At 40.5% G+C, this 17,968-nt stretch overlaps 2 long non-coding RNA genes across 3 annotated transcripts in view; one reads left to right on the top strand and one right to left on the bottom strand.

The window, feature by feature from the left end:
* The window catches only part of LOC138740134 (uncharacterized), a 49,451-nt gene extending 34,880 nt beyond the window's left edge, over positions 1 to 14,571 (top strand). The window contains exon 3 of the long non-coding RNA XR_011342693.1: positions 14,240 to 14,571. This is a non-coding gene — a long non-coding RNA (uncharacterized lncRNA). The remainder of the gene's footprint in view (positions 1 to 14,239) is intronic.
* The window catches only part of LOC138740133 (uncharacterized), a 42,791-nt gene extending 25,290 nt beyond the window's left edge, over positions 1 to 17,501 (bottom strand). Inside the window, exons 1-3 of one of the 2 annotated variants that reach the window (XR_011342691.1) lie at positions 17,424 to 17,501; positions 7,402 to 7,496; positions 2,875 to 2,960 (exon numbers count right to left, since the gene is read on the bottom strand). This is a non-coding gene — a long non-coding RNA (uncharacterized lncRNA). Of the gene's footprint in view, positions 1 to 2,874; positions 2,961 to 7,401; positions 7,497 to 9,773; positions 9,858 to 17,423 lie in introns of those variants that run through there. The other variant, XR_011342692.1, reaches the window with a different exon arrangement.
* Positions 17,502 to 17,968: the final 467 nt, after the last annotated feature.

The following is a 17,968-nucleotide window of genomic DNA, read 5'->3' as shown; positions in this document are numbered from 1 at the left end:
TATTCAAGATGTGGGTGATTGGTACATTTGGAGTGTGGTGTGCAGCTCTGTTGCTTTAATGTAATTAGACTGGAAATAATGCTGAAAACAATTACTAAGGATATTATCAAACTGTAGGGCTTGAGTGAAAAGGAAAGTTTGCTTAGGTTGGGTCTTTTTACCCAGAGTGTAGGAGGCTGAATGGAGACTTTATAGAGGAATATAAAATTATGAAGAACATGTGTAAGTTAAATAGTCAGAATTTTTTCTCGCAGGGTAAGGGAATCCAAAACTAGTAGGCAAAGGGTTCAAATGAGAGGGAAGTATTTAAAAGGGACCTGAGGGGAAACTTTTTTCAAACAGAAGGTGGTGGGTATGTGGAATGAGCTGCCAAAGGAAGTTGTAGATGCAGGTAAAATTCTGATGGTTAAACAACTTTTAGACAGGTACACTGAGAGGAAGGATATCTGGGGAATATAGGCAGAAGGGATTTGCTCAGATTGGCATCCAGTCAGCATGAATGAATTGTGCTTGAGAGCCTGAGAGGTTTCTTGCCGTACAGCTTGATAACTATGATTGGGGGGCTATGTACTGTTCATTGTGGAGGATCATGTGGCCACTCCGTCTGGAATGTGGTGGGAATGTGGAGGGTCACGTGGCTTCTCTGTCTAGAATTAGTCAGAAGTCTTGTTACCTGCTAATCAAGGTGGGACTCTGCCCACCCATAAATGCACAGATGACCAGTGGCCCCTTCAAATCACTTATTGATTACTTGGGCTGGACTCCCCAGCTTTCTGCACTTTGAAAGCACACCATGTGGTTTGCTCGTTCTCTCCGCTGACTTTGAATACTGCTCTATGCTAGGTCGTGAACTGTGGACATCATTGAAGGAGTTGTTGGCAAGGTGGGTGCTACACTTAGAGCAGGACCGTAGTTTTGTGTGGTAGTACTTAGCAATGAGCTGTTTTCATTTTCCCCTCTCCCCAGCCCCTGCTGGTATAGGGAACCAGGAGCGTGAGTTGAAGTCCCTGCCTTGTAAGGGTGTGTTAGTAACCATACTATTTAACATTGAGCTGCACCCCATTGGCACAGGGATCAGGAGTGTCTGCTTAAGTCCCTGTCTTGTAAGAGTATGCTAGAAACCGTGTGTAACAAAGTGAGAGCAGGTGTACACTGGTATCGGAGATGGCTACATCTGAGTTGAATGCCTGTGTAGTTTTTAGTATGTTATTCAACATTATTATTTTACCAATAAAGATTACTCCTTGTTTGCCAGTTTGTGTCAGGACTATCTTCTCTATGAACCCGCTGAACCTAACTTAAATCTCTCATACATAACAGGACATATGTCAGGTATAACCACTTGAATACCTGATCTGCCCACTTTTAGACATGACCAGACTGATTCAATGGAACATCTTCTGTTTCAGTGGATGAAAACACCTACTCCGAAAGAGCCCAGAATGGCAAAGATCTTGCATAGTAATAGTGCCCTTTTGTATTTATTTGCTTCCAGAATGTGGCCATAATTGGCACTTACTAACATCTATTATCTGTTCCCAATTCTCCACATTCAACAAGACCCAGAACAAATAAACATCTGTAGATGCTGGGGGGGGGTAACAGAAAGAGTGGAGGATCCTTGCCTGTGTAGGCTGGCAGCATGGATTGCTCCACATATCCATCGAAAAGACTGGCATAACGGGGACCCATGCAAGTACCCATGCCTACCCATGTGATTTGGAGAAAGTGGAATGAGCCAAAAGGGAAGCCCAATGATGGTTACAGCCTGCACAATTTAGAAAAAATTTCTTCCACTACTCTCTTGTAGAAGCATTGCATGAGGAAACCTATCATCCCAGATGTGACCTTTGCAAAAATTACATTGTGCATGCTGATAAGTTGAGGATGGAAGTTTCTGGTTCAAGTTCAGAAGTGTTTTGGCCCATGATGCTGTGCCAACACAAATAAACCTCCTCCACAATCAATCCAACTCTCCTCTTCCTCATGTCCTATTATCCCCCATATTTCTTATATCCATGTGCATATCTCAGCAACTCTGAGTGACCATGACAGCGAATAGGTGAGGGGCCCACACAGGCTGTGGGTGACTTGTGGTCGGAAGATCTGCATGGGCTGGAATGTTGGAGACTGGCTCGTGGAAACCAGATATCAGAGCGGAGATTCGAGAGGGTATTGAGGGCAAGAAGGGCCCTCGAAGGGCTTTGGGGTCTGAAGGCTTCTTGATTGTATAGGAGGCTTGGATCTGGAGCTCAGGTTGCCGAGGGAGTGAACGGGAGTCTCTGTGGCTGCAGGAGCGCTGGAAGTGAATCTATGAATATTCAGTGACTCTGAAGGGACTCTTTTGTTTCTCTTTCTCTCGTATTCTAAGGGGCGCTGGGCAACACGAATGCCAACTTTTTGTCTGCCTTCAGGCAATTTTGTGTAATATTTAATGTTCTGTACTATTATAAGACAATAAAGGAATCTTTAAATGTCCATTTTGTTCCAGTGTCAACCACTACCCCTGATAATGCATTCCAGATACCCACCACTCTTGGGGTAAAACCCTACCTCTGATATCTCCCCTAAACTTTTTGCCATCCATCTGGTATTGGCCATTGCTGCCCTGGGAAAAAAATGGTGCTGCCTATTCTATTTATTACCCCTCATAACATTATACACCTCTACGAAGTTGCTTCTCATCCTTTATTTTAATAAAGAGAAGAGCCCTACTGTGCTCAATCTTTCCTTGTAAAAGAGGTTCCCAAATCCAAGCAGCATTCTGTTAAACCTTTCTGAAGCTTCCACATCCTTCCTGTAATGAGGCAACCAGAACTGAACACAAAACATTAAGTGTTAACTAACCAGAGTTTTATAGAGCTGCAACATTACCTTCGCTTCATATAGATGGTGCGTGACCTGTTGAGTTTCTTCAGCGCTTTTGAACACTGCACTACAATCAGAGTCTGCAGACTTTCCTGTAAAACAGTACATTTCACAGTCTGCAGTTCCTCAAGTTTGCCACAATTTAAAACCATGAATTGAAAGTGTTAAGAAATCAGGGGGAAGGCATTTGGAACACTGTCCTGTTGAAAAGCCATTATTGAGCAATTAGCTAATTTGTAAAACTTACTTTGGCATGGTATTGAAAGATGACATGGTATCATTGTTCTTATTGATTTGGAAAAGACAGTGATTGTGGAACTAAAGATAAACAATCTATGTCTTTGGATGGTTCAGCAAAGTTTAAACATTTTGCACAATAATTGGGAATGCTGATGTTTATCAGACACCAATACCTTTAACGGAATGACAGATACATGACATTAATGATATCCATATCTCATAAACAAGCAGATAAGGTTAATGGAATCAGGTAGGTTTCATTTAATCTGAATTCCCCTTTCTGATGAGTTTTGGCTTTGGGCTTTGCTGTTGGCTTTAATAATATCAGTAAAAGAAAAATAAACTGAATTCTACTGATCTAGCCTGTATAGTCTGGATCTAGAATATAAAAACAAGCTTCAACAGTACGAATGGCGATCTGAAATTTTAATAATTACTAACAGTTTTGAAAACATCAGGAGATATGCTAAGTTTAACATAATTAATAATTTGACAACAAATGAAATGTTTGTGAGGGAATTATTTGAGGCAATATTTACCAGGGCAACTTTGAGGGCAATACGCAACGTGCTAGAGATACTCAGCAGTTTGCACAGCAACTATAGGAAGTAAAGGATAACCAATGTTTTAGGCCTGAGTCCTTTGTCAAGGTATGAGCAAAAAGCCTAAACAAAAAGGGGTGGGGGGGGGGGAAAAGAGGAGAGGAGGGATGAAAGTGGGGAGGGAAGAATACAGGCCAACAGTTAAACGAGGTCGTAGGTGGGAGGGTAGCAGAGAAAAAAAAGCTGAGAAGTGATAGGGGAAAGGAGAGAAAGGAATAAGGAAAGATTGAGACTCAGGGGAGTTGTTCCTCCAATATTTGGCAGTGCATAAGGATACACATAAATTGGAGCAACAACACCTAATATACCATCTGGATACGTTCCAACCAGATGACATTAGCATTGACTTCTCCATTTTAAGTGAAACCTCTCCAAGTCTCTCTCTTTTCCTTGATGGCATGCCCAGTTAGTTCTGTCACCCTGAGCTGGCATTTCTCTCTATTCAGCTTCAGGTTTGCTTTCCTTGTTGCTTCCATCACTTTCCTTAGTCTCTCACATGCTCCATTCTTGTGGTTCCCCATACTATGATGTCATCTATTGAGGTATCAACTACGTCCAGGTGCTCACTGATCAGATGGATAGTTTAGTGATACACCAGGAGCTGAGGGAATTCCGCATGGTAATCTTAGGAATCTGTATCTACCAAATGGACTATTAAATGTGCACAATTCATCCAATTTTAACTACCAAAATCCTGATGATGCATCTAACTTGCTGAAAAGCTTTGCATTTGAAACTGTGACATGATTTCTTCATGTGTCGGAAGCTTAAAGTGATCTCTCTTTATTGCTCTATTTAGATCTCTTGTGTCCAGGTAAATTCTAAGTTTTCCATTCTTTTTGTTCACAGCAATGAGTGAACTCACCCATTCAGTTGGCTCATCTATATTCTGAATCACGTTCAGGCTTTCCATCCTGTCCAACTCTGCTTTTAGTTGTTTTTGAAGTGCAAATGGAACTTTTCTGCATGGATGTATTATCAGTGGCACATGTTTATCCACTCTGATCATGTGTTCTCCTGGAAGGCAGCCTAGACCCTGAAATAGGTCATAGTACTCTTTCATGAGTTCCTCATAGACCGTCTCTCATTCGCTTTCCACAACGAGGACTTTTTATACCAGGTTCATTTTCTCACAGGCTGTTAAACCTAGTAAGGCCTGTACATCCTTTGGTACCATGATGAATGCTAGCATATGCTTTTTGTCCTTGTGTTTCCCTTTGATCATGCATTCTCCTTGCACTGGTATATCGGTACCTGAATATCCTGTCACCTTCACTTTTGTTCCATACATCTTTGGTATTGGTCTAAACTTCTTAAAATCAGTCTCTAATATTACATTAATTTGTGCTCCAGTATCAATTTAAGTGAAATGTATATGTCATTCACGTTTAAATCTCAACATCCAGTCTCTGTTTTCTTTCTTGTTTTCAGTCACATCAACATAGAATTCCTCGATCTCCCTTTCATCTACTGCATGAACCTTGCTTTGTTGCACTTGGTTCCTATGGCAACTGGCATAATGGCTGCTTTGGTTGCACATACAGCATGTTTTACCATATGCTGAACACATTTTGGTAGGTGTTGTGCACTCCATCAGTGACCTGGCTTTCAATTGTCCCTTTCATTTTTGTTCGCTGGTCACGCCTCTTTCCACTTTGGCGTACTTTTTGTTAAATGATTTATATCTGTTCTTGCTCACTGCATTCACGTTGCAGCTAGTTTCACTGAACAGCTCTTTTGCCTGAAGTTTTACAGTTTCTGCAGCTCTACAGAGTACTATGGCTTTTTCCAGGTCTAGATTTTGATCTTTTAACAGTTTTTCTCAGACTATTATCTGGAATACCACACACACAAGTCTGTCTTTTATCAGCGAGTCAGTCAGTCCACCAAATTCACACATTTTGCTTCTGTTTTTCAATTCAGTCACATACTGATCAATACTTTCTTCCATTTTCTGTACACATATGAAAAATCTGTGCCTCTCCAACATGATGTTACGTTTAGGTATGTAGTATTCCTCAAACTGTTCCAGTTTGTCTCCTTCAGCAGCAAATGTGAAGTTATACACCTCCAGGGCTTCATCACCCATGATATATAAAAAAACTGATGCTTTCACTTTATCACTTTTCTCATCAGCTCTGACTGCCACTAAATACAATCCAAAATGCAGTTTAAATCTGTTCCAATTTTCAGCCACGTTACTGGTCAGCTGAAGTTTCGCTGGTGGATATAATCCTTCCATTTTTCACTGTTAGCTTTTCTTTACTGATCAGTTGCTGACTTTAGATTTTACCTTTTAAAGTATTTCCTTTTAATTTCCTTTGACCCACCTTTAACCCCATGTTTCGTCTTGTATTCGTATGTGTGAGTTCTTAGACAGAACATGGATGAAGGAAAAGGTTCTTTACTTTAAAGTTGTTGTAAACAGCACCATGAGGCATGCCACGAGGCTGCAAGTCTTCACATTACAGATTTGCATATTGTGTGTCAGCCCCCTGCTGGCAGCCAAGTCTAATCAAACAGTAGAGCATTGCTAGTTGCATTGCAACCATTGACCTTCTGCATTCACCTAATCCTGAACCATAAAATATAGAAAATTACTTGTGCTTCAAAACTAAACTGATCATGCAAATTAGCCTTTCCTCCATTGACTTTGTCTAGACTTCCCCTTCCTATCATGCAGATGATTCATGAGTTTGAAAGCCCACACTTTCAGTTTCAATGACCATTTCCCCACCCCGTTATCAGACGATTGAATGGACCTCTCGTTAGTAAAATGATGTTGACTTTACACTGTTTTAATTTGACTTTTGCTCTTTAACCATATACTTTGCTCTTCTGTTTTATTTTGGACCAGAGTCATAGCATCATACAGCATGGAATAAGCACTCCAGCCCAATCGTCTACACCAGTCATGCTGACATTCTGGGTGAAGCTTTTGGTCAATCTAAACCTTACCTATCTATATATCTGTTCAAGTGCCATTTGAATGTTGTAATTGTACCCATTTCTATGCTTCCTCTGACAACTTGTTGACAACCCGATATGGACCACTCTGAGTGAATAATTTGTCCCTCAGGTCGCTATCAAATCTCTCTCCTCTTCTTTCCTATGCCCTTTAGTTCTAAAATCTACCTGTTGTACTCAAGTATTGGTTGACTTGTCTGAATAGCCTGCAAAACAAAGTTTTTCACTGTACACATGACAACAAACCATTTAATTCAATTTTTAAAAATAATATAAAACATAGAATAAATAGTAAATGAACAAATCATTAATCTTAATGAGCTAAAGAATCTCTACTTCATTTTCCTCATGCCTCTACAATTATTTTGTTCAAAGATTTGCTTTACTATTTTTCTGATAAATCTTACAGTCAAAAGTAGAATATTTATTCTTTCTTATTGTATTCAGTTGGAAGATTTCTTTCTATACTGAAGAGAACAACTGGTGTAATCAAATTTCGGATATGTGTAGAGAATGGTTTGTGGTGGTACATTTAACCCGAATAGTCCCTTCAAAGGTAGCATAAATACCATTATGGGTTCCTATAGAGATATCAAGTTAACTATCTAATAATAAAACATAAAAGATCCAAACAATCCTGGATCTAAATTTAGATAGAGTTTTGTGATCTTAATTGTGTCTTACCACCAGTGTGTGTCCTTGTAAACAAAATATAGCTATTTACCATGAAGATGTTTTCTGAACTCCTATATTTCTGCAGTCATGCTATTGACTTCTACTGGACACTTCTGAATTTCTGTTTTTGTGTCTGGAAGGGATCTGAGATAAATTAGAGACAGAGAATGGTAAATACATTCCTGCAATTAATAATGCCTGTACAAATAGACTTGCATACTTCTGTGGTCATTGTAATTTAAAAATAAGGGCAAATGTTTGATCTGGAATGGAATAAATAGATGCACTAACATGGATATGAATTAATCCCTTTCTTAGTGTTAGAAAAATCATTTTTAAATCCGTTCCTTAGCATTTCCTACTTCATATCCCATCAGATTGACTTTTGTGGTTTTTTTTTTCCCCCCTGACTTTTTGACGTTAGTATTTAAATATGCAGCAGTGGAATTGGGAATTATTCATTCAACTCGAATAGTAAATTTTCTTCAAAAGAGTCATTGTTGCAGTAGCCTTGATGAAATGCTGAAGAACATCTGAGACATGATGTATACTGGTTGTCTATCATTAACACAGAAATGTAGAAGTTAAGGTTTAGAAGTTCCAGGACCCTAAAACATTTGTGGGGTTTTTCACTTGAGCAATTTTCATCAATTAAATACTCAGGCTTTTAAAACCAGAACAACCTACACTCAGTACTCCCACTTAATTAGCATTTAAACCAGACACATCAAGAAGATTCGAGATACAGCTTTTGGAAAATAATATTCATTAGAGTACCTGTTTGATTATGTCACGTTGTAAGACCTAATATTACTACTTAGATTCACATACAGTAGTGAAGGCAATTTATCAAATTTTATCTTGAACAATATAATAGATCTAGTGTTCTATCCATTTTCATTCTTCATTTGAAAGAGGGCTACAACCTATCGAAAAAATTGATTTCAATGTTGTGACAATACTGATATGTATTTCACGTTTTTATGTTGACGACTTTTCATATAATTAGCAAACATTACAGTACAGAAAACAGGCCCTTCTCGTCTGTGCTGGACTGTTATTCTGCCTTGTCCGACTGACTTGCACCCACTCCACATCCCTCCATCCCCTTCCCATCCTTGTACCTGCATAAACGTTACTTAAATATTAAAGTTGAGCCCCCATTCGCCACTTCAGCTGGCAGGCCATTCCATACTCCCACTACTCCCCATGTGAAGATGTTTCCCCTAAAGTTCTGCCCTTTCCCCCTTAACCTATGTCCTTTAGTTTGCATCTCACCCAACCTCAGTGGGAAAAATGCCTGCTTGCGTTTACTTTATCTATACCCCTTCAAAATTTTGCATAACCTCTATCAAATCTCCTCTCATTCTTCTATCCTCCAAGGAATAAAGTCCTAAAGTGTAATTCGATTCCTCAAGTCCTGGCAACATGCCAGTAAATCTTCTCTGCAGCCTTTCAGTTTTATTGATATCTTGAAGTTAGGTGACCAAAATCGGGCATAATACAGTACTCCAGATTTAGCCTCAACAATGTCTTATACAACTTCATTATAACATCCCATTCTCACTACTTTGATTTATGAAGGCCAATATGCCAAAAGCTCTCTTTACAACCCTATGTGCCTGAAACTCACTTCAAAGAAATTAGTATTCCCAATCCCACTGTTACAACACACTTCTCAGGCCCTGCCATTTACTTGGTTTGCCCTTCCAAAATGCAATGTCTCACATTTATCTACATCAAATTCCATGTGCCATTTTGCACTCCACTTTTCCAGTAGGTGCAGATCCCTCTGCAAGCCTTGAAAGCCTTTCTCACTGTCCACTACAATGATCTAGATGACAAACCGATGCTGAGGAACACCACTAGTCACAGGCCTCCATTCAGAGTGGTAATCACTACTACTACTACCCTCTGGCTTCTCCCATACAGCCAATGTTGAATCCAGTTTACCACCTCCACCATGAATACTGAGTGACTGAACTTCCTGATGAACCTCCCATGTGGCACCTTCTCAAAGGCCTTACTAAAGTCCAAGAAGTCAACATCCAAACCCTTTCTTTCATCAATCTTCCTGCTAACCTTCTCAAAGAACCCTATAAGATTGATTAAGCACAATCTACCACACAAAAAGCCATGTTGGCTATCCATAATGAGTCCTTGACTATCCAAATACTTGTACTGTATATTCAATCTCTTGGAACACCTTCCAATAATTGCCTATTACTGATGTCAGGCTCAACACCTATAATTTTCTCTGTTATTTTTTGAGCCCTTTTTAAACTATGGAACTATATGAGCTACCTTCCAATCCTCTGGCACCTCACTTGTGGATCAACACATTTTAAATATATCTGCCGGTGCCACTGCAAATTTTTGAGTCCAAGGGAATATCTTGTCAGGCCCTGGGGATTTATCTACCTTTATTTGCTTTAAGGCAGCAAGAACCTCCTCTTCTTTAATCTGTATTGCCTTTGTTTGTTTGCCTCATTTTCCTAGACTGTGCTAGTTCCTGAGTACACACAGAATCAAAAAAAAATTAATATCTTCTAATTCTGATTTTCGAGGACCAATTTTTCCCCATGCTATGCTTTTGCTCTTAATGGAGAAATAGTGAATGATAACCTCTCTGACTGGAGGCTTGTGACTAGTAGTGGTCGAAAACAGCCCCAGGGCCCATTGGAATTTCATACAGGGCCTGTAAGAACTCCCTTGGTGTTCTGAAGTACCTTTGAAACCTGATGAGGGTGGCTTGTGGGAAAGGAATCCTACCTAAGGGATGGCAGAGAGAAGGAGGGATCTTGATTCCATTCTGACAGATCTGTCTTCTGAATAAGGAAGGAAAGATTTTCTTCAGTGTTGTGGCTCATTGACTCTCTACATACCAGGTAAACAATAAGCTTGTTGATACATCAGTTCAGAAGGCAGGAGTACAGAGTTTCTTGGGATGCACTAGCATCATCTGGAACCAGATACAAATGACAAGAGGGAAACTCGAGACTTGCATGGAATAGTTTTAGATCGAGCCAATGTCTTTGGATGAGTCCCTCATAAGATTATCTAGACAGCCTTTAATTTCAAGGTTCCAGAGGCCATCACACATTTCATCCAAGCATATTTTCAGTATCTCTAGTTCTCCATTACAACACAGAAATACACCACACCTTGGCAGCACCTGGAAATAAGCATAATGGCAGGTTACACCATCGCTTTCACCATGGGTAGTAGGAAGGGAGCACCTTGAGAGCAAAAGGATAGCAAGGGACAAAATTGGTTCTCTTGAAGATCTGAGTGGTTGGCTATGTATGGAATGTCTTCCTCCAATTAGAGCATGCAGGATGACATGACCACATTAACAACAACAAAAGCCTGCACTAAGTATCTCCACAATAAGCTTCATAGCAACATCAATGGGCACAAATGGAAATTAAACCAAGCAAATCTTGCAATATTTCCATTGTCAGGGCAGGCTTGCAGACAAAAAGTTTTGCATTAATGAAGAACCATTACCAACTGTCCTGGAGAAACCAATCAAAAGCCTTGGCCTATGGTATAATGTAACTTTACATGACATCGAGAAGGTTGAACAACTCAGGCAGGATATTCGGCAGCCTTAAGCAAATTAACAACTCTGCTCTCCCAAGGAAGCTAAAGTTGTGGTGTCTCCAATTTGTCTTGCTACCATGACTCATGTGGCCATTAACAAAATACGAAGCATCTCTAGCAAATGTTGAGAAGATAGAGACACTGATTAGATCATAAATGAGATAGTGGCTTGGACTACCCAGGTGCCTTAGTAGAGTATGGTTTATGGGGATAGAATCCTCTTGTTGCCATTATCTAGTCTTGTGGAGGAATGCAAAGGTATCAAAGTGATGCTGGGGACCTGTGCATAAGAGGTGCTGCTCCAGCCTTATCAACAGGCAGAAAATGGATGTCGGCTGCAGCAGTACGGAATGGAAAATCAGTACTCCAACATTGAGATATAGTGGGTTATGTACAACAAGGTAAAGGGGGCTTTGGCTTAGAAACAAAGAAACCTACCTGGCAGAAAGCAAGTGCATCTGAATGACGGCAACTGGTAGTGGAGGAAGAGCACCGACAATAAGAAGCATCAAGGTTTCCAAAGCCACATCTCAACAAAAACAAAGTTGATGGACAAAATGGGATAGCATTGAAAGACTAACCTGGAAGGACCTGTGGAATAAAGACTCAAATAGAACAAGCTTTATCATCAGAACCATATATGATGTCCTGCTTTCTCCCACAAACCTAAATCTGTGGTTGGGAGAGGACCCAGCATATTCCTTCTGCACAGTTCCTGCTACCCTCAAGCACATTTTGGTTGGTGCAATGTCAGTCTCACCCAAGGCCGATATATGTAGCAACACAATCAAGTTCTAAGTTATCTGGCAGTCGAACTCAAAAAAGAAATGTTGAATGTCCTGCTATCAAACACCCTCCCATGCCTCTAATACCTTTCATTCGAGAGGGAAAAAGGTCACAGGATCCATTCAGCCTCCCTCTGAGCCATAGTCAGAGACTGGACTTGTAGACTTCAGCCAAGTGACTCATCTTTCCACTGGAAATTGCCAGCATCAATCTGAGACCAGATCTGGTACTCTGGTCCAGCTCTCAGCAGATTGTCTTCACTGTTAAATTGGTGGTTCCTTGGGAAAGTACCATGGTTGAGGCACAAGAATGGAAGACACTACATTATACTAATCTAGCCACAGAAGCAGAAGAGGGAGACTGGAAAATGAGGGGGTGCCCAGTTGAAGTCAGATGAGGAGGATTTGTTGCCAAATCCATGAACAAGTTTCTGAGGGAAGTAGAAATCACAAGGCAGATCCTCCGAGAGGCAATTAAATCCCTCTCTGATTCAGCTGAAATGAGTAGTCACTGGCTAAGGCTGAAAAGGAGGGATCCTATCTGGGCTCCAAATGACCAGTGTGAGAAACGGACAGGGAACGAACACCCAGGTCTGATCAGCCTGAGGTGGGCCTGCTTTGGAAGAGGGTGTCTTGTGTTTCAGATTCAGATTTATTGCCAGAATACATATGTGAGAGTACATATGTGACATCACATACAACCCTGAGATTCCTTCTTCCTGCAGGTGCGACAGAATTACTACTAATTGGTAGGGCAAAAAGGAAACTGTACACAGTGTAAGCATGTAAACAATCAAAAGAACTGTTAACAGGTAACAAATGTAAATGACTGCAATGCAGAGAGAGCAAAGAAAAAGCAATTAAGAACACAAGTAAGAGTCCTTAAATGAGTCTCTGCTTGACTTTGTCATTGAGCAGTCTGATGGTAGAGGGGTAGAAATTGTTCCTGAACCTGGTGGTGCAAGTGTTGTGGCACCTATATCTCTTTCCTGATAGCAGAAGTGAGATCAGAGAATGTGCTGGGTGGTGTGGGTCTTTGATGATTGCTGCTGCCCTCCAACAGCAACACTCTCTGTAGATGTACTCAATAGTGGGGAGGGTTTTGCCTGTAATGTCCTGGCCTGTGTCCTCTACATTTTGGAGGGCTTTACGTTCAGTGGATATTGTGTTCCCATACCAGACCACGATGCAGCACTCTTTCCACCACACATCTGTAGATATTTGCCAGGGTTTCTGGTGTCGTAATAAACCTCCACAAACTCTCAAGGAAGTAGAAGCACTGACGTGCTTTCTTCACAATGCCATTGGTGGGTTGGGTCCAGGAAAGATCCTTCAAGATAGTGACTCCCAAGAACTTAAATTAGCTCACTCTTTCCATCTCTTATCTCCCATTGATCACTGGATTCTATACCTTTGGCATTTCTTTCCTGAAGTCAACAAATAGCTCCTTAATTATGGTGACATTGAGTGCAAAGTTTTTATTGGTGCACCATTCAGCCAAGTTTTCAATCTCCATCCAATATGCTGACTCATCTCCTTCCTTTAGACAACCCACGACCGTGGTATCATCAGCACATTGTAGATGGTGTTATTGTCGACCCCAGGCTGAAACGCCCAATGATACCAGAGAATACAACTGAAGATGAGTCTGATACCATATAATCCCTCGTGGTCATCCTCCATTATTATAATTGAGGCAAATGACTGTACTAACTCTGAGAGAGGATCAATCTAACCAATACTGAAATGTCAGGGATTGTAACATCTAGTCCTATAAATCAACTTGTAGAAGCTCTAAGGATTTTCCTTCTCCTTGTCCACCAAAACAACTTCATGTCTTCTTTTATCCGTCCTAATTTCCCTTTTAAGATTTTTCCTGCATTTTTATACTCTTCAAGTACTTTATTTGCTCCTTGTTGCTTCTGCAGTGCCCTCCATAATGTTCAGAGAAAAAGACCCTTTTTTCCTTTATTTGCCACTGTGCTCCACAGTTTCAAATTTGTAAGATGCAAACCATGTTATTTACAAAAGGATGGCCAGATTAAAGATTTTCCAAGAGGTATTTAAAAGAGCCTGCAGAATTCTGGAAAAAAAGGTCTTGTAGACAGATGAGACCAAGATTAACGTGCATCAGTGATGGTGAGTAAAGTGGGAAGGAGTAAAGGGTGCCCAAGATCCAAAGCAAACCACCTTTGCCATGGTTTGCATCTTGCAATGTAGTCTCTGTATTTCTGTCCATGAAGTCTTCTGCGGACAGTAGTCATAGACACAGGCACATCTTCCTCCTGAAGAGTGTTTCTGATGTTGGATGTTTTTCTTCATGATGAGGAGAATTCTTCTGTCATCAGCAGTGGAGATCTTCCTCGGCCTACCAGGCCCTTTGTAATTACTGAGCTCGCCAGTACACTCTTTCTTCTTATTGATGTTCCAAACACTTGATTTTGGTAACCCTAAGGTTTGGGCAATGTCTCTTACTGTTTTATTCTTGTTTTTCAGCCTTGTGATGGTGTATTTGACTTTTGTTGGCACAACTCTGATCCTCATACCGAAAAATGGCATCTACGGACTCCAAAGGTAATCAAAAGCTTAGAAGCAAGCATATACCTGCATCATGAAACAATTAACCATACCTGAGTAATCACAAACACTTGGAAAGCCAAATATCCCAAACATTATGGTGCCCTGAAATTTGGGGATTATGTATAAAAAGTACTGTAATTTCTACATGGTCAAACCAAAATGCGTACAATTAACCTTGAATAAAATTTGGATGTGCACTTTAATTCCATGTGAATTGTTAGATTACAAAATTAAAACTGTGGTGCACAGGAGCAAATAAAATAGTGTCTTTGTCCCAAACATTATGGAGGGCAATGTATATGCTATATAATCCTCTCATCTTAACCAGATCCCGAGTATCCTTCGGGTACCAAGGTCTCTATGCCTTTAAATTTTCCATTAGGAGCATACAAAATGCTGTACACTCAAAATTTCACATTTAAAGGCTATCCACTCACCTAGTGCATCCTTGCCTATAAACATCCTACCCAGTGGTTCTCAACCTTTTTCTTTCCACTCACATGGCACTTCAAGTAATCCCTATGTCATAGGTGCTCTGTGATTAATAAGGGATTGCTTAAGGTGGTATGTGAGTGGAAAGAAAAAGGTTGAGAACCACTGCCCTAACCCAATCCATGCTTTGTAGACACTTTCTCATTTCCTCAAAATTGGTCTTACTCCAATTTAGAAACTCAATCCAGGGACCAGACTTATCCGTAATTGTCTTGAAACTAATAGCATTATGATCACTGGACCCAAGGTGTTCCCTTATACATTCTTTTGTCACCTATCGAGTCTTTTTTCCTAAAAGGAGATCCAGTATTGCACTCTTTCTAGTTGGTTCCTCAATATATTGAATTAGAAAACTTTCCTGTATACATTTGACAAACTGGAAGCTATCCATCCCTTTTACATTGTGGGAGTCTCAGTCAATATGTGGAAAATTTAAAAATCACCTACTATCATAACTTTGTTTCCTGCAGCTGTCTGCTATCTCCCTGCAGATTTGCTCCTCCAAGTCTTGCTGCTTATTGGGTGGTCCATAATACAACCCCATTAATTTTGCTCCTTTTCCATTCCTCAGCTCCACCCATACAGTCTCAGTAGACAAGCCATCTACCCTGTCCTGTAATATTTTCCCTGATGAGCAAGGTCATTTCTCCCACTTTCATCCCTTCTACTCTACTGCATCTGAAACAATGGCACCCCAAAATACTGAACTGTCACTCCTGCCCCTCCTGAATCCATGGCCACAATTTCATAATTCCAAATGCTAATCCATGATATAAGCTTACCACAATAGTCCTTGCATTGAAACTTGAGAACATTATTTCCACTTAGCGCAACTGTTTGATTTCTGTCTCTACGTGCAGTCTTAATATCCTTTATCTGCTCTGAAACTTTGATTCCCATCCCCTGCAAATCTAGGATAAATCCCTCAGAGCAGCACTAGCAAACCTTCCCACAAGGATATTAGTCTCCCTCAAATGTAAATTGCCCCTCCAGTACAGGTCCCACCTTCCCAAGAAGAGAGTCCCCTTACCCCTCCCCCCAATCCATTCAGAGTACGTTGGGATTTGTGGCCTCTGTCTGGTTACCTTTACAAAATATTGATTTATTTTTTCCTTTGTGTCAACGGTGGTCTCACAATGACATTGGATGGAGAATTCTTGGCTATTGATCCAAATATCCAGTTTATTCAAAATGGGGCCTTACAGCAGCGACTCTTTGTGAGAGGCTCTGATGGGAATAATCAAATATTTCTGTTCAGAACTCCAAAAAGTCAACTTAAAAATGAGAAACACAAAATCAAACTTACCCAACAACATGGGTGTCCTAAGATCACTGGCAGACATTGGAATTGGCAGAATTAGCCGTCTCTGCCAGACTGCAGGTCCTTTAATTAGCTCATGCAAGTACAACAAAACTGTGGGAGCTTTGAACAGCCAGCGATCAGGCCATTTAAACTTTGTTGGATTCGCAGGCAGCAGACGCTCAGCACATTTAAACATTACAGAGGATTTAAAGGGACAGCGCACCGACCATTTAAACACTACGGCAACTACCAGCAGTGGATCCACGGGCCAGGTAAAGAAGATCCGACCACGTGAATGCAGTGGGGGGGTTGGCGACAGGTCAAGCTGAGATGCTTGGACCTGAAGCATCCATTCCCTACCAGCCTCCTGGCCAATGTACAGTCCTTGGAAAGCAAACCTGATGAACTCCAAGCCAGACTTCAACATCAGAGAAACATCACGGAGTACCATGGAGAGCATTCTGGCTGGTGGTATCACTGCCTGGTATGGAGGTGCCAACTCTCAGGACATGAATAAACTCCAGAGGGCTGTTAACTTGGCCTGTGACATCACAGGCACCAGACTTCACTCCATCGAGGACATCTACTTGAGGAGGTGTCTTTAAAAAAAAAAGCAGCGTCTATCCTCAAAGATCCCCACCACCTAGGCCACACCCTCTTCATTCTGCTACCATCGGGAAAAAGGTACAGGAGCCTAAAGATAAGCCCTCAGTGGCACAAGGACAGCTTCTTCCCAGCTGCCATCAGATTCCTGAATAATCAATGAACCAAAGACACTGCCTTACTTTTTGTGCACTATTATTTTTATTTTTTTATATTTATTGTTGTAAGATGGTTATAATATGAATGTTTGCTCTATGATGCTGCTACAAAACACTGAATTTCATAACTTTTTCATGACCATAAATTCTGATCCTGATTATTTCCAATCAATGATAGTGGAATAGTGAAAAGCTGTTGTTGAAGTGAGGAGTGGAAAGGAAAGGCTGAGAATCACTGCTCTAGACTCAATTGTTTCTGAAATATTTTGTATGAGAAAAATTATCATTGACCCATTTACTTTGGAGTTATGAAACTGTGCACATAACGAATGAACCTTTGTTTTCAAACTTTTTCTTTCCTCCCACCTTAAGCAATCCCTTACTAATCACAGAGCACCTATGGTATAGGGAATACTTAAAGTGGTATGTGAGTGGAAAGAAAAAGGTTGAGAACCACTGCTCTATAAGCTGAAACCATGATGCCCATGCCCTAACTCACACGATATCCTGTTCACACATCACCCCCATATTATCAGTGACTTACATTGCATCTTGATCTGGCAATGCCTTAATTTCAGATCAACACCACCTTCCCTCAACGTTCTGCTCCTTATAAATTCATCTGATAAAAAGAGAAATGAAGGCTAATACATGATGTTGAGATGAAGACAATTTCACTACCTTCTGTTCAACCATCCCAAACAAGGCTATTAACAGATCTGGTGTTAAGTTTGCATTAATAATTAAAGTACAGAAAACCTCTTCGCAATATTGGACTAGGGTCAGACAAGAGAAGAACATATGAATTAGTGAACTGTCCTTGTGCTTACATTTGTCACAAAGAGTGCTAACATGAGCTAATTTAACTTTTGACATATAAACTCTATGCATAACTTTAAATTGTAGTAGTGAGTGACGGGCACATAGAAATGATGCATTAATCAATTTAAAAATTGAATTTTAAGAATCTTCAGAAATTGAAATCTGGAGGTCTTGCTCCCTTGTCTTTTTAATTTTGTCCAATGAGGTTTGCCTTGATTTCAACAAAGCTTCATATTCAACAGATATATTTTCAACCTTTGCTGAGAT

Source organism: Narcine bancroftii, chromosome 7 (assembly GCF_036971445.1).
Source record: "Narcine bancroftii isolate sNarBan1 chromosome 7, sNarBan1.hap1, whole genome shotgun sequence".
Classification (NCBI taxonomy): Eukaryota; Metazoa; Chordata; class Chondrichthyes; order Torpediniformes; family Narcinidae; genus Narcine; species Narcine bancroftii.
The sequence above is the reverse complement of the archived record's forward strand: the minus strand, read 5'-3'. Positions and strand labels throughout refer to the sequence as shown.